Genomic DNA, 13,202 nt, shown 5'->3' with positions numbered 1-13,202 from the left:
CCCAGTAATTACTTCCCTCTCCTTCAGCTCCTCTGTTCTCCTGAGTCCCCCAAGCCTTTGCACTGCTTCTGAGGGGTGTGGGAAATAAGTTTCTGTGTTGTAAAGTTCAAATGAATTATTCCTCAGAGTTCTGTATTAATATGCCTAGTAAAGAATCTATTTGTCAAAAAACATTTCCTGAATCTTTTTTGTTGTCTGTATTGTTACAGACATACTTGCTGACACGTATTTTGAAATAAATTACCAAAATAATTGAAATCAATATGATTATACTGTGTTATTTTGACACAAAAAATATGCAGAATTTTGCAAAAATTTAAAATATTGTGCACAGAATTCCCCTAGGAGTATTGGAAGAAGGCTGGGTCAAGGTTCCACTCACCTCATGACAGCCTGCTGACAGGGGAAGCGATGAGCTCAGTCCTAATGACATCCCCATGAACATGGAGGTCTAGTGCTACAGTATGAAAAAAAAACATTCCAGCTTTAAATGTGGTAGCAGAGATAGAAAGGGTCTAGCAGTATTGCCCCTTTATACTGTTCCTGGTATACACTGAAGCCCCTAGGTGAATTCCTATGGGAGTTTTTCCTGAGTAAAGCCTGCAGGATTTGGACTCTCAACAGGGTTTCCTTACACTGCCGTTAGAAGACTCAGCCTCATTATTTATTTAAATCTGTGCAATTTTCTCTGCTTGAGTTTCGTGTATCTATTTGTGCTATTGGATCATGGCTGCAAGAGATGGAAAAGCCCTATTATATCATTAAGCCCTGCACATCATTCCCTGAAGTGCAACCTATATGCTTCCAATCAGATAGTAAACCGATACCACAATTCATCTTAGTCAGAAACACCACGAACACCACCCAGCTAGTGCCTCTCTCTTAGCCTATTTGCTTCCTTAGAAGTTATGACTTGTGTTCTGCTATTATTTCAGCACTTAGGTTCTAGCTTTTTTTTAACTGATTGAACTGGACTGTCCTCAATACTCAATGATGGACACATTTAGCTTATTCCCCCATTTCAATCCATATGACAGCCAAGACTTTCAAAAGTAACTAGTGATTTTCTGTGCCCAACTTAAGACACCTTAAAGGAGCCTGATTTTCAGAGGGCAGGCATTCAGCACTTTCTGAAAGTCATGCTCTGTTACGGGGTCTCAACTGGGCCAATTAAAACCGGAGGCATCCAAAGCCACTTAGTCCCTTTGAAAATCCTGGGTCTGTCCTTAAGCATTATGAATCTCTCATCATGGTTGAGTAGCACAAACACCCTTAAACAGCCTAACATCAGGACATTTCAGATGCTCATGTAGCAAGGGACTTTTCACATGTAAATGTAATTAATGAGATTTTAGTCTGTTTTTAATCTGCAGAGTTATTATAGAGCTATGGGAATGTGGCACAGTAAGTCATGACAAATCATGCCAAGCATAGACTTGTAGATTCCAAGGCCAGAAGGGACCATTGTGCTCATCTAGTCTGACCTCCTGTATAACACAGGACATATTACTTCCCCAAAATAATTCCCAGACCATAGATCTTTTAGAAAAGCATCCAATCTTGATTTAAAAGCCTCTAGTGATGGAGAATCCACCCCAACATTTGGTAAATTGTTACAATGATTAATTATTCTCACCATCAAAAATTTACACCTTATTTCCAGACTGAGTTTGTTCTGCCTCAATTTCCAGCCATTGGATTGTGTTATACCTCTCTACTCCTACTCAAGATTCCCTGGTTTATACATCCCAGTATTGCATAAGCTCTTTTGGCCACCACATCACACCAGGAGCTCATGTTCAGCTGATTAGCCACCACAATCCCAAATCTTTTCCAGAGTCACGGCTTCCCAGGGTACAGTCCCCTATCATGTACATATGGCCTACAGTCTTTGTTCCTAGAGATATACATTTTACAATTAGCTGTACTAAAACACACATCGTTTGCTTGTGCCTAGTTTACCAAGTGATCCAGATTGCTGCAGTTGGAATTGGACTGTGCAATAGTCCTGAGAAAGCATAAAGCAGTCACATAATCAATGGGCCCGAGCCTGCCATCCTTCTGCCTATGATTTACTTTCATGCAGGTGTCTCCAATGGAAATGGGCCACTCACAGGACTGGGTCCAGTCTCAAGTGCCTGTTGTGGTTCTGTAGCCCAGTCTCCCTGCTCGACTATCTGTCGCCTTCCTGTGGTTTTAATTCTCCTCTCACAGCAGTGTAGAGCAGGCCTAACTCCATCAAAGTTAATGGACGTTCATGTACAACCGAACCAAAGGAGAGGAGACTGGGACCCTGTCTGTTTAGAATCTACTTCAGTCAACCCACACATTAAATGCCAGTTTTATCCTGGTGTAAGGGGACTGTTGCCCCCTTACTGACATTCAGTGGGGGTGTTTAGGTTGGCTAGCTCCCAGTACTAAAAGGTGAAGTGTCAAGCTTTCTTCCCTACTCTGAACTCTAGGGTACAGATGTGGGGACCTGCATGAAAACCTCCTAAGCTTACTTTCACTAGCTTAGGTTAAAACTTCCCCAAGGTACAAATTAATTTTATCCTTTGCCCCTGGATTCACTGCCACCACCAAACTTTAACTGGGTTTATTGGGAAACATAGTTTGGACACGTCTTTCCCCCCAAAATCCTCCCAACCCTTGCACCCCACTTCCTGGGGAAGGTTTGGTAAAAATCCTCACCAATTTGCATAGGTGACCACAGATCCAAACCCTTGGATCTTAGGGCAATGAAATGGCATTCAGTTTTCTTACTAGAAGACTTTTAATAGAAGTAAAGGAATAGCCTCTGTAAAATCAGGAGGGTATATACCTTACAGGGTAATTAGATTCAAAACATAGAGAATCCCTCTAGGCAAAACCTTAAGTTACAAAAAAGACACACAGACAGGAATAGTCATTCTATTTAGCACAGTTCTTTTCTCAGCCATTTAAAGAAATCATAATCTAACACATACCTAGCTAGATACTTACTAAAAGTTCTAAGACTCCATTCCTGTTCTATCCCCAGCAAAAATAGCATACAGACAGACATAGACCCTTTGTTTCTCTCCCTCCTCCCAGCTTTTGAAAGTATCTTGTCTCCTCATTGGTCATTTTGGTCAGGTGCCAGCAAAGTTACCTTTAGCTTCTTAACCCTTTACAGGTGAGAGGATTTTTCCTCTGGCCAGGAGGGATTTTAAAGGGGTTTACCCTTCCCTTTATATCTATGACAGGAAGGGTCTGTGGGAAACTAGGACCCTGAGACTGATAGTCCCCAGGAACAATGCGGAGAGGCCAATGCTCCTGGTCAGCTTGAATGACAGCGTGGGCAGACTAATCAGAGAGTCAGGAGGCCAGGGAGGTCCTGTCCTCTATGTGAGCTGGATTTGCCTGGGTCAGACAGAGTGGGGCCGAGCTAAGGAGAAAGCAGGGGTCCAAGCTAAGCTGGGGAGCAAGCTGTGCCAGATCCCGAGGGACCAGAAAAGCAGCCCAGAGAGAGCAGACCCTGTCCTGGGAGCAGAGCTGCAGCCCCAAAGCCAGAGGCACAGCCCAGAGAGAGCAGACTTGCCCTGGGAGCAGAGCTGCAGCAACCAGAGCCAGAAGGGCCAAAGAAGCAGCCCAGGGAGCTGGAGGCAGAGCAGCAGCCCTGTTGAGACCGAGTGGTGGAGCTGGGGCTGGAGCAGTCTGGAGCTGGGTGCGGTGAGCAGCTGGAGAGAGCGAGGGGGACCCTGGGCAGCAGGCCCAGCACAGGGAGACGCCTCAGCCAAGAGGCTCTGCGGGCCAGGCTTGGATCGTAACCCCAACATGGCTGGGGCGACACTGGGAAGAAGGGTCCTACCGCTTAGAGCCTAGGAGCGTGTGGCCACCACCAGAGCAAGTATCCAACCCACAGCATCCCTACAGCACAGCCAGGGCCTGAGAAGAAGGCCTGGGACTTACAAGGGACAGACTGTGAACTGCCCTGACATTCCAGAGACACTGTTTGTGATGTTCCCCGCCACAGAGCGGGTTGATGTGTTTCCTTTAACCTTTCCCATTTTTCCTTATTCATTTTAACATTAATTGTTGATTAAATAACTTGCATTTGCTTTAAATTGTATGTAATGGTCAGTGGGTCAGAGAAGTGCGTGGTGCAGAGAGAGTACCCCGGAGTGGGGACACCCTAGCCCCTGTCCTAGGTGACTACAGCAGGGTTGGGGGTCGAGCCCCCCAGGAATCCTGGGCCCAGCCTTGTTGGGGTTACGAGGACTCTGCCAGACAGGAGAGCAGAAGGGGAGTCCTCAAGGGCAGGGAGGCATCTGGGTAAAGGAAGTGGGAGCGAGGACTCAGATCCTTTCGCTAGCCCACTTCACCGGGGCAGTGCAGAAGCCAGGAAAGTTCCCCAAAGTAGCGGGACTATTCCCCCGCTTACACTGGGAAGGGAGGCCAGGGAGACTGCTGCTGGCTCTGGTGCACTCCAGTTACCAGGGTAGGAAGGGGTCACAACCACTGCGGCATCTTCCACAGACAGATGAGGAGAAGCTCAGCCTCTGGAGCTTGGTAAGCTAGGGAGGACCTGGCTACTGTTGCTGCTCCCAAGCTGGCTGTGAGAGTGTGGGTGGGCTGCCCTCCCTCCCTCTGTCTCCTCATCTCCCCTTTCTCTCTGTGCAGAACAAGTGAGCATGAGAGCTGACGTTTTAAAGTGTGAGAGGGAGGGAGCAGGTGAGTGGAGGAGAGGAAGTGGTGATGAATGCAGAAGGGACAGGGAGGGAGTGAAAGAAAGGGAGATGGAGTCTGTGAAGGGACACAGAGCAGAAGGAATTGAAGTGGGACTGCTTGCACTCATAGGTAGAGCTGGTTGGAAAAGCTACAAAAGGACCATTTTCCCTCAGAGAATGAAATTCTGTCAAAGTCAAAACTCTGTAAAATTGTGTTGATTTCGCTGAAATTTTGTGTTGGAGAAAAACTGGGGAAAAAAAGTTCCACAATGTTGAAACATCCTGTTTTGAAGTTTTTGGAGCAAAATGTTTCGGTTTTTCATTTTAAGGCCACTTTGTTTCTATATTACAATACGAAATAAAAACATTTAAAGTAAAAAAGGAAAATAGCAAAGCAAAACTTTCTGAGGTTGTCTAAACTAAATGTTTACATCAACCCCAAACAAAGAATTTTCTGAATTGCTTTTTGCGGAGAATTTTTGAAGTTGACGGGTTTTGTTTCTAATTGGAGCAAGACAAATATCAAAGTCTTGAAATCCTCCACGAAAGGGAATTCCTGGGCCCGGCACAACACTCCTGGTAGGCTGGAAACTTGAGCTCACCCACACAAAGGAAACACTCACTGTCACTTCCCCGCCTCAGAGCAGGGGACCCTGCATTTATAACAGCATTAGGGCAGCCTAGTGTGTCAGGTGGGAGCTCTTTCAGTGAACAGTAGTAAACATTCAAATAACTATGAGGGCAGGGGAGGGAGGTCTGCAGACTCTACCCCAGCAGAGGACTCTGCGGAAAGAGAGACACCCCATTATGGCTCTGGTAGGGTGGTGGCAATGGGTGCCCCCTCAAAGTCTTCTGCTGGAGCGGTATGAGCAGCCTCCACACACAGTTTCCTCCACTGGGGAGCTGGATGCTCTGTTCGGGTGGGTGGGGAGCAAGTCTTCTCTCCTCCTGGACGGAGCACCCTCCACTGACGCCATGAAGCAGCACTCAAAGAGGGAGAAAGGCTCTGGCCTGTGCAAAAAGGAGTGGTGGCAGCATCCCTACCAGCCCAGCAAGCTGCGTTTGTGTGGGTGGGCTCTGCCACTTACCACCTCAAACAGAGCTGGGACTGCTGTGCAGATTGGAGGGGGCTGGGGGGGGGTCCCAGACAACATGCATGCAGGGCAGTGACACATGGGTAGACAGGGCTGTGGTATGGGGGGGCACGTGAAGGTACGCCTCGGGCACCATTTCTGAAATGTGACCACCAGGGGGTTTCCCTAAGGCCACGGCAGTTTCCTGGGCAGTAGGGGGAGAGCATCAGCCCCTCCCCTTCCTCCCTGTTGCTCTTGCATGCCCCACCTCTCTGGAGACACAGGTGGGACACACCACACTTAAGGAGCAGGGTGAGAAGGTGAACGGGGGGGGGGTGTGAGGAGGCAAGAGGCAGGGTGGGGGGTGTGAGGAGGCAAGCAGCAGTGGGCCTGGCGGGGGAGTAAGGAGGCGAGCGGTGAACCAGCAGCAGGGTGAAGAGGTGGGCAGGGGAGTCTGGCTACCAGTGGGGGCTACAAGCAGAGCGGATGATGAGATGAGAGGCGGGGCCCTGGCGGGGGAGTAAGGAGGCGAGCGGCAAGCCAGCAGCAGGGTGAGGAGGTGGGCAGGGGGGTCTGGCTGCGAGCGGGGAAGTGAGGAGGTGAGCAGGAGTTCTCATGATGGGCTGGGGGGTGTCTGTGGCAGGGGAGCAAGGAGGCGAGCGGCGGATTGAGGAGGGACGCAGGAGGCGAGCAGGGGATGAGGTGGTGAGCAGCGGGTGGACCCCCCTTTGGGGTGGCGAGCCCCCAATTCCACCCCTTCTGCCTGTGCTCCCCCCCCACCCCCGTCAGCTGGAGCCCCGAGACTCCCTGCAGCTGGAGTTACAACCTCCCACTCGGAGAAGCCCCAAGCAGCTCCGCTGCGGCTGGAGGAGCCCCAGGCTGGCCGAAGCCCCAAGACCCGCCCCCCACACACCTGCCCTGAGGAGCCCCGGGCTGGCTGAAGCCCTGCCTCCCCTCCCCAGACCCTAGCCACCCAGATATGTTTTTCATTATGTGGACTCCTATTATGTCAAAGCATTTTTAAATTTACTTCAGAATTGTTATACAGACAACCATTTTTACCAACAGAGCAAAAGAAACAATAATAAAAAAAGACAAGAATGTGAAAAGCACCTTATTTGTGTTTCTATTCTGTTAGGTCTAGTAAGAATAGAGATAACTGTGCATGGTTTTTATTACTGAGTCTGCAAAAAAACAACCCAGAACCTTACATAAATAAATTACAATGATTTGGATGTGCATATTGCTTTATTAACTTTAGGAAAAATAAATAATTTTAGGGAAAAGTGTCAGTGAGGCCACCAGCAAGAGTTGGTGGCTGCACTCTGAGGCCACCAAAAAATTTGTTGTGAGAACCCCTGGCCTAGGGCCCCCAGTTGCTTTAAACCAGCCCTGAACTAGCCCAGTGCCCAGCCAGCCTAGAACTACCCATTTGCACCCTCACACCAGGCTGCCATTGAGGGCCACTGTCTCTATAGGATCACTGTCCTCTTAGAAGACTCCACTATATTCACAGTGATTTGCCTGGTGGACCAAACTAGAATGATTTCTTATTCAGAGGAATGTGGGGACAAGTATCAGGCAGAGCATACCTTGCCATCAGACAGCTATTCCGCAGCTGTTCTCCAAACAGAAGGTACAGTAAGCATTTCCCTGTTTCATCAATCATTAATGACTGTAGTTTTCTAGCCATCTGGGTAAATTTTTGTCATATTACATCTGGTACTAAGAGGGGCTTCACCTCTTCTAGACATCTCCTGTCAGTTGTATTTCAGTATGGAAAACAATCCCAAGACCCCCTGCCCCCAGCTGTAGAGTTCGCCAAACCTCAATGAGCCTGTTGTTAACCTGATTTGCCTAATGAAAGCATCAATTCTTAGCAGTGATAGCTGTCATTAAATCAATAAGACATGTAGCCTATTAATCTGATGTTTGACATGAACACGTGAGTGGTCTGTTAACAAGGTTTGCTAACACTGAGATCCTATAGTCCTGAAGTTCACCAGTGTGACGTTCCCCTGGTGTTATCTGGACCGGTGTTCTGCTAGGTCACTCCAATCTTTGACTCTAGGAGCCAGCCTTAGCCTGCTGTGCTGTGAGAACCCCCACTCCTGGGCTGTTCATGCACAGCCTCTAGCATGTAAGCTGCTCCCAGCTATGTGAGTGAGCACTTTTGGCCAGCCACTGCTTGGATTGTGCAACCGCATGACACTAGCCAATATCTCCGGTCCCAGACACAACCCTAGGAACCTCCATCTTGCAGTGTCCAGTTATGCCCACTGGATGCTGCAAGCTTACATGAGTTCGTCAATTTAACAAAGAAATTGATATGTAACAGGCTTATTATCCCAAGGGGAGTCTCTGACATTCCCCAAACCAAACACAGTGTTCCAGGTAGAATAAACAAACAAATATATTAACTACAAAAGATAGATTTTAACTAATTATAAGTCAAAACACAACAAGCCAGATTTGGTCAAATGAAATAAAAGCAAAGCACTTTCTAAGCTGATCTTAACACTTTCAGTGCCCTTACAAACTTAGACACTTAGGCTGGTTGCCCTTCAGCCAGGTTCTCCCCTTTGATCAGCACTTCAGTCGCTTGGTTGTGGAGTCTGTCTATGGAGGTGGAAGAGAGAGAGCATGGCAAATGTCTCTCCCTTTTATCATGTTCTTTTTTCCCTCTTGGCTTTGCCCCCCCTTCAGAGCCAGGTGAGCATCACCTCATCGTAGTCCCAAACTGACCAAGGGAAGCGGGGTGACTCACTGGAGAGTCCAACAGATCCTTTGTTGCTGCCTAGGCCAGTATCCTTTGTTCCTGTGAGGCTGGGCTGGGTTTGTCCCATACATGCCCTGATGAGGTGTTGTTACAGACTCAGACCAGAAGGATATAAGAGCATAGTAGAAGACAGGTATATCAGCTTCAGAATGAACAGGTCCCTGTTCCGTGGAGAGCCAAACAAAGGCTACTCCAGGCTAATCAAGACACCTGACGCCAATTAACCAGTTAAAGTCGTTAGGCTAATGCTGGCACCTGACCCCAATTAACTGGCAAAGGGTCATTAAGGCTATTAAGCTAATGGAGACAGCTGGAACCAATCAAGGTCTCACTCATACTGCTTAAAAGCTCTTCTTCCCAGCCCCCTTGGGGGAAGTCCAGGTGAAAGGAACTGGAGGAGAGGAAGCATTGCTGAATCCTGAGGTAAGGGTGGAGCTAGGAAATGGGGACTGTGGGGAAGTAGCCCATGGAATCAAAGCAGTGATGAAGGGAAAACCACCAACAGCTGCTACCATTAGGGTCCCTGGGCTGGAACCTAGAGTGGAGGGTGGGCCCAGGTTTCCCCTTACCCGCCATGCTTTACAGAGATCCCCTTGAGAGGGGAAGCAGACTTTGGTCCAGGCAAGAGACCAAACTGCACCAACTGAGTTCTAAGGAGCAACAGAGACTGTAGGTATTCCAACCTTCCCACCTCCCATGCTGGCCTGTGATGAAAGTAGCTCAATAAGCTGAGACCTGTGCTGCTATCCTGAAAAGGGAGGCCATATTGAGGGCCTTAGCAAGCTTCTGAGGCCACTGGATCTGCCTGGAAGTGTGGCACCCACCAATATAGGCTTGTCACAGTGTGAACTGCCCCTCTGCTCCTAGAGAGTTGTTCCTGGGCTTGTTTAAACCATGAGGACACAGTTTCAGCCTCATAACTATATACATGAAATTACAACCTATCATATTACTATAACAACAATGCTCACTGCATCATGAGCCTTCCAAAGACACCAGACATGACAAACTTTGCATTGGATACAACACAATCATATTATAAGAATGAACATGGGGGTGCAGGGCGTTCCCCTGAGGTACAGAGTGTCACAGAATGATACTTGGCCTCCATAGAAAGCATTGTAGCCCAGCCAAATCAAAACAAAACCATTACATATCTTTCCATTACAAAGGAACAAAATAATCAGAAGGCTTTTAGTCATTTCTGTAATGAAAAAATTCCTTCACAGCTTTCTGTCTTTGAAAGGACATTGAAGACAAAATGGACTAAGTTGTCTGAAATATTCTTTATGTTGGCACACATTGGGATTACTTTTTTAAATCATGGAGAAAACAAATATATGGTAAACAATACAGTAAACATCTCTGGAAGCTCTCTTACATGGAGGCATTGTGTGGAGGGTGGTATTAACTAGAGATGGTTGAAAAACAGGAACTTTTTGAGGGGGGAAAAATCAATTTTACCCCTACTTTTCATTACAATTTTTAATTCCCAACTCTGAAATTTCATCACAATTTTGAAATACAAAAAAATTTCTACTGTCTGCGTAGTTGACCAAAACCCAGGAAAACAATTGCAAAAATGTTGAAAGGAAAAAAAATTAACTTTTGACTGAAATTTTGACTAACTTTTTCGTTTTGAAATTGTTGAGCAGATCTGCTATGAAGCCATAATCCAGGGCAAAGGAATCATTCACAGTACACATCATGCATCACTTTCCCAGTCACTCAAGTCATAGAAGACAATGTGTTTCCATAATGCCTAGGAATTTGTCTCCCCCCATCCCTAAAGGCAACACTGTTTTTTCCACACTTTTCACGAGCTGTCCTCAATTCTTGTCTATACTGATGTCTCCTAAACAAATGTGTGTCATTCATTGTCCCCCAACCACCTTTCTTACCTTCAGGGCCTGTGAAACCCACAGCCATGGGTTCCTTGATTTCTGGGGAGACCTCAGACTGCTTAACACCTGTGGGAATGGGGAACTGAAACCAATACTGCTAGGTCTGCCACTAGCTCACCGCTTGGTATCAGCCTTCAGCCAAGCTGGTTTTCTGTTGAGCAGCCAAAGTAGCCCCTATCTACAAGGAGAAGCATCTTTATAGCATGAGGAAGGCTAGTGCAGTGGGCTAAGCCTTGAACTAAGAGCAAGGGATTCCTGTGTTTTTTATCGTGGTTCACTCTGTGGCCTTGAAGAAGTGATTTAAACTTTTGGCCTCAGACTCTGATCCGTCAAAGACTGACACACATTGAACCAGACACATTTTCAGTAGTCCCACTGAAGTCAATGGGACTCCTCACAGTGTGCAAACATGTGCATCTGGCTTTGCACAGCTGGGGCCTTAGTATTCACACCTGAAAAATGAGTGATAATATAATGGTTTATATTTGCAATGCACTACAACTGCTAAGAATTGTGTGTGTGTCTATTTAAAGATACAGCGATAGAAATATGGAGAGGACAGAAGAGAGACAGTAGAACACAGGTAGGAGAAAGGGGATAGAGAGAAAAGAATACATGGAGCAAAGGTGACGGTGAACAGAAGAAGAGGAGCAATATGCAAGTGACAGTGTGACAAGGGGAGAGAGAGCAGAACTTGGGTTGATTATGGAAGGAAAAGCAAAAAGAAGGGAGAGCACTAAAATAAGAGTGAGAACAGGAGACAGGAACAAGAAAAAGTAAAGACCAGTAATGATGTGGAGATGGCTAGAATGGGGAGAACATGGACTGAGAGAAAATAGACAGTAGGGAATAAAGAAGGACAGATGCTCACAACTTTGCAGTTAGTGAATGTGATTTAGGTCTGCTGCCTTCTAGGACTGTCCTTTTCTGACAAAAATCCTGTAACTAGAGCTGGTCAGAATTTAGGGTTAGGGGGAGGATTTTGGACTTTTTGACAAAACCAAAACCAGTAGCCAAAATACTTCATCTGACAACCATTTGAGTCAGAAATGCTGCCATGGTGCCCCATGCTCCCATCTTCTCTATAGGACAGGCTCGTTGGTCAGATTACATTTCCCATGATGTGCTCTGATCATCCCTGCTGATGAGGGGAGGTGGTGCGTCACAGAGTTCTAGGCCATGGTACATCATGGCAGATAGTCCGGCTGGGAACTCTTGCCCATGGAGAATGGGGACATGAGAAAACCGATCTACAATTCCCATGAGGTGCCACGGTAGCATATCTGAATCAAAATATTAATTTTCCAGTGTTCAGTTCTTTTAATGAAGAATTGATTTTTTTTAAAACAGAAGGACACCTTGCAGGAGACATTTCATTTAGCCAAAAACTCAATTTTCCATTGAAAAACAGTTTTGAGTGAAAAATCTTCAATTAGCTTGATTTGTAACCCTGTCGATTGGAGGGAAAGGAATAGGAGCATTTGTTACATTATGATGGTGGCTATTCTGAATATTAAGAGTAAAATACAAAAGAATATAGCCCTCTTCTCCCCTGGACTTAGTAGCTCATGGGTTTCTGGTCTATCTGGGGAATTGTCCCTCGAAAAATAATTCTTTAAATAGTGGCAACTGTGCAAGGACCCAGCGCAAGGACCCCAGCATAAGCCTGGGCTCTGGTCAGAAGACAAGGCTGGTGACAACCTACTAATCCAGTCTTTTAAAGCATGGGTCTAAGTAAATTGGGAACACCCCAAACATCCGTCTATTTATTTACCTCTGTAGTAGCTGAGCACCATCCAAATATTTAAACATAGAAATAACACCACCTCTCTCTTTATCCCTTCCCAGCCTGGAGGAGAAATAGCTTGATTAGGTTATAGGTCTGCATGAGCGCAGGTGTAAATCACTGAGGAAAAGCTCAGTCAAAGAAATGACTTTTGTAGTTAGTTCTGAAAGTGCGGAGGAGTACGGTCATTCTTACCTGAGGTAGGGGCAAGTCCCACACTCTAGGTCCAGCTTCCACGTTCATTCTGTATCCGGGCTCACAAGCTTCTCCCTCATGGATGACCGCTTCATTGTTCCAGAGGATGTTTACTGGCTCTCCCTGGCTGTTTAGGGCCTATGCAGACAGGTGTGGTTAGGTTAAATGTGAGTCCATAAATCAGATAAGTGTGAGATGTGAGGAGCGTGAAATGTGTTTTGCAAACTCACACTGAAATACTAAGGCTGGTTCTGCCAGACCCACTCCCATTTGTAAACAGTATTTGAAGCCCAGCCACCAGAGGTTAAAGGTCAGCATATTAACCCATCCCAGACTGAACTTGATTCATACAAACTGGCTAGTCAGCGCCCCAGGTTGTGATTTTGAGGAAAGGAGTCTGAAGAAATGTGGCTCTATAAAGTAGAATATCTTCAGAGAAACCCAATTACTGAAAAACGCACCTCTGTTTGAAACCAGCCCTTCATTAGATACTAATGTCTCTCTAAGGTCTGCTCCCTTATTTGGGGGTTTAGGTGACAGCTGCCTCATTCGCTTTGTCCTCTTGCTTCCTGTTACTCTGAACAATTAAAGAAATGAATTACAAAACCTATCCCCTTGTTATGTTACGCTAGCCATATGTAAGGGGACTGTTGCCCCCATACTAACATTCAGTGGGGGTGTTTTGGTTGGCTACCTCCCAGTACTAAAAGGGAAGGGTCTATGGGAAATCATGACCCTGAGATTGATAGTCCCCGGGAACAAAGGGGAGAGGCTAAT

General features: G+C 46.6%; 1 protein-coding gene across 1 annotated transcript in view; it reads right to left on the bottom strand.

Annotated features, from left to right (window-relative positions):
- SERTAD2 (SERTA domain containing 2) overlaps positions 1 to 12,529 on the bottom strand; it is a 183,153-nt gene extending 170,624 nt beyond the window's left edge. Inside the window, exon 1 of the mRNA XM_073339491.1 lies at positions 12,426 to 12,529. The gene's annotated coding sequence lies outside the window, so the exon portion shown is untranslated. The remainder of the gene's footprint in view (positions 1 to 12,425) is intronic.
- Between the last annotated feature and the right edge of the window lie 673 nt (positions 12,530 to 13,202).

This window comes from Lepidochelys kempii, chromosome 3 (assembly GCF_965140265.1).
Source record: "Lepidochelys kempii isolate rLepKem1 chromosome 3, rLepKem1.hap2, whole genome shotgun sequence".
In the NCBI taxonomy this organism is placed as follows: domain Eukaryota; kingdom Metazoa; phylum Chordata; order Testudines; family Cheloniidae; genus Lepidochelys; species Lepidochelys kempii.
Note: the sequence above shows the minus strand (reverse complement) of the source record. Positions and strands in the feature narration are given on the sequence as shown.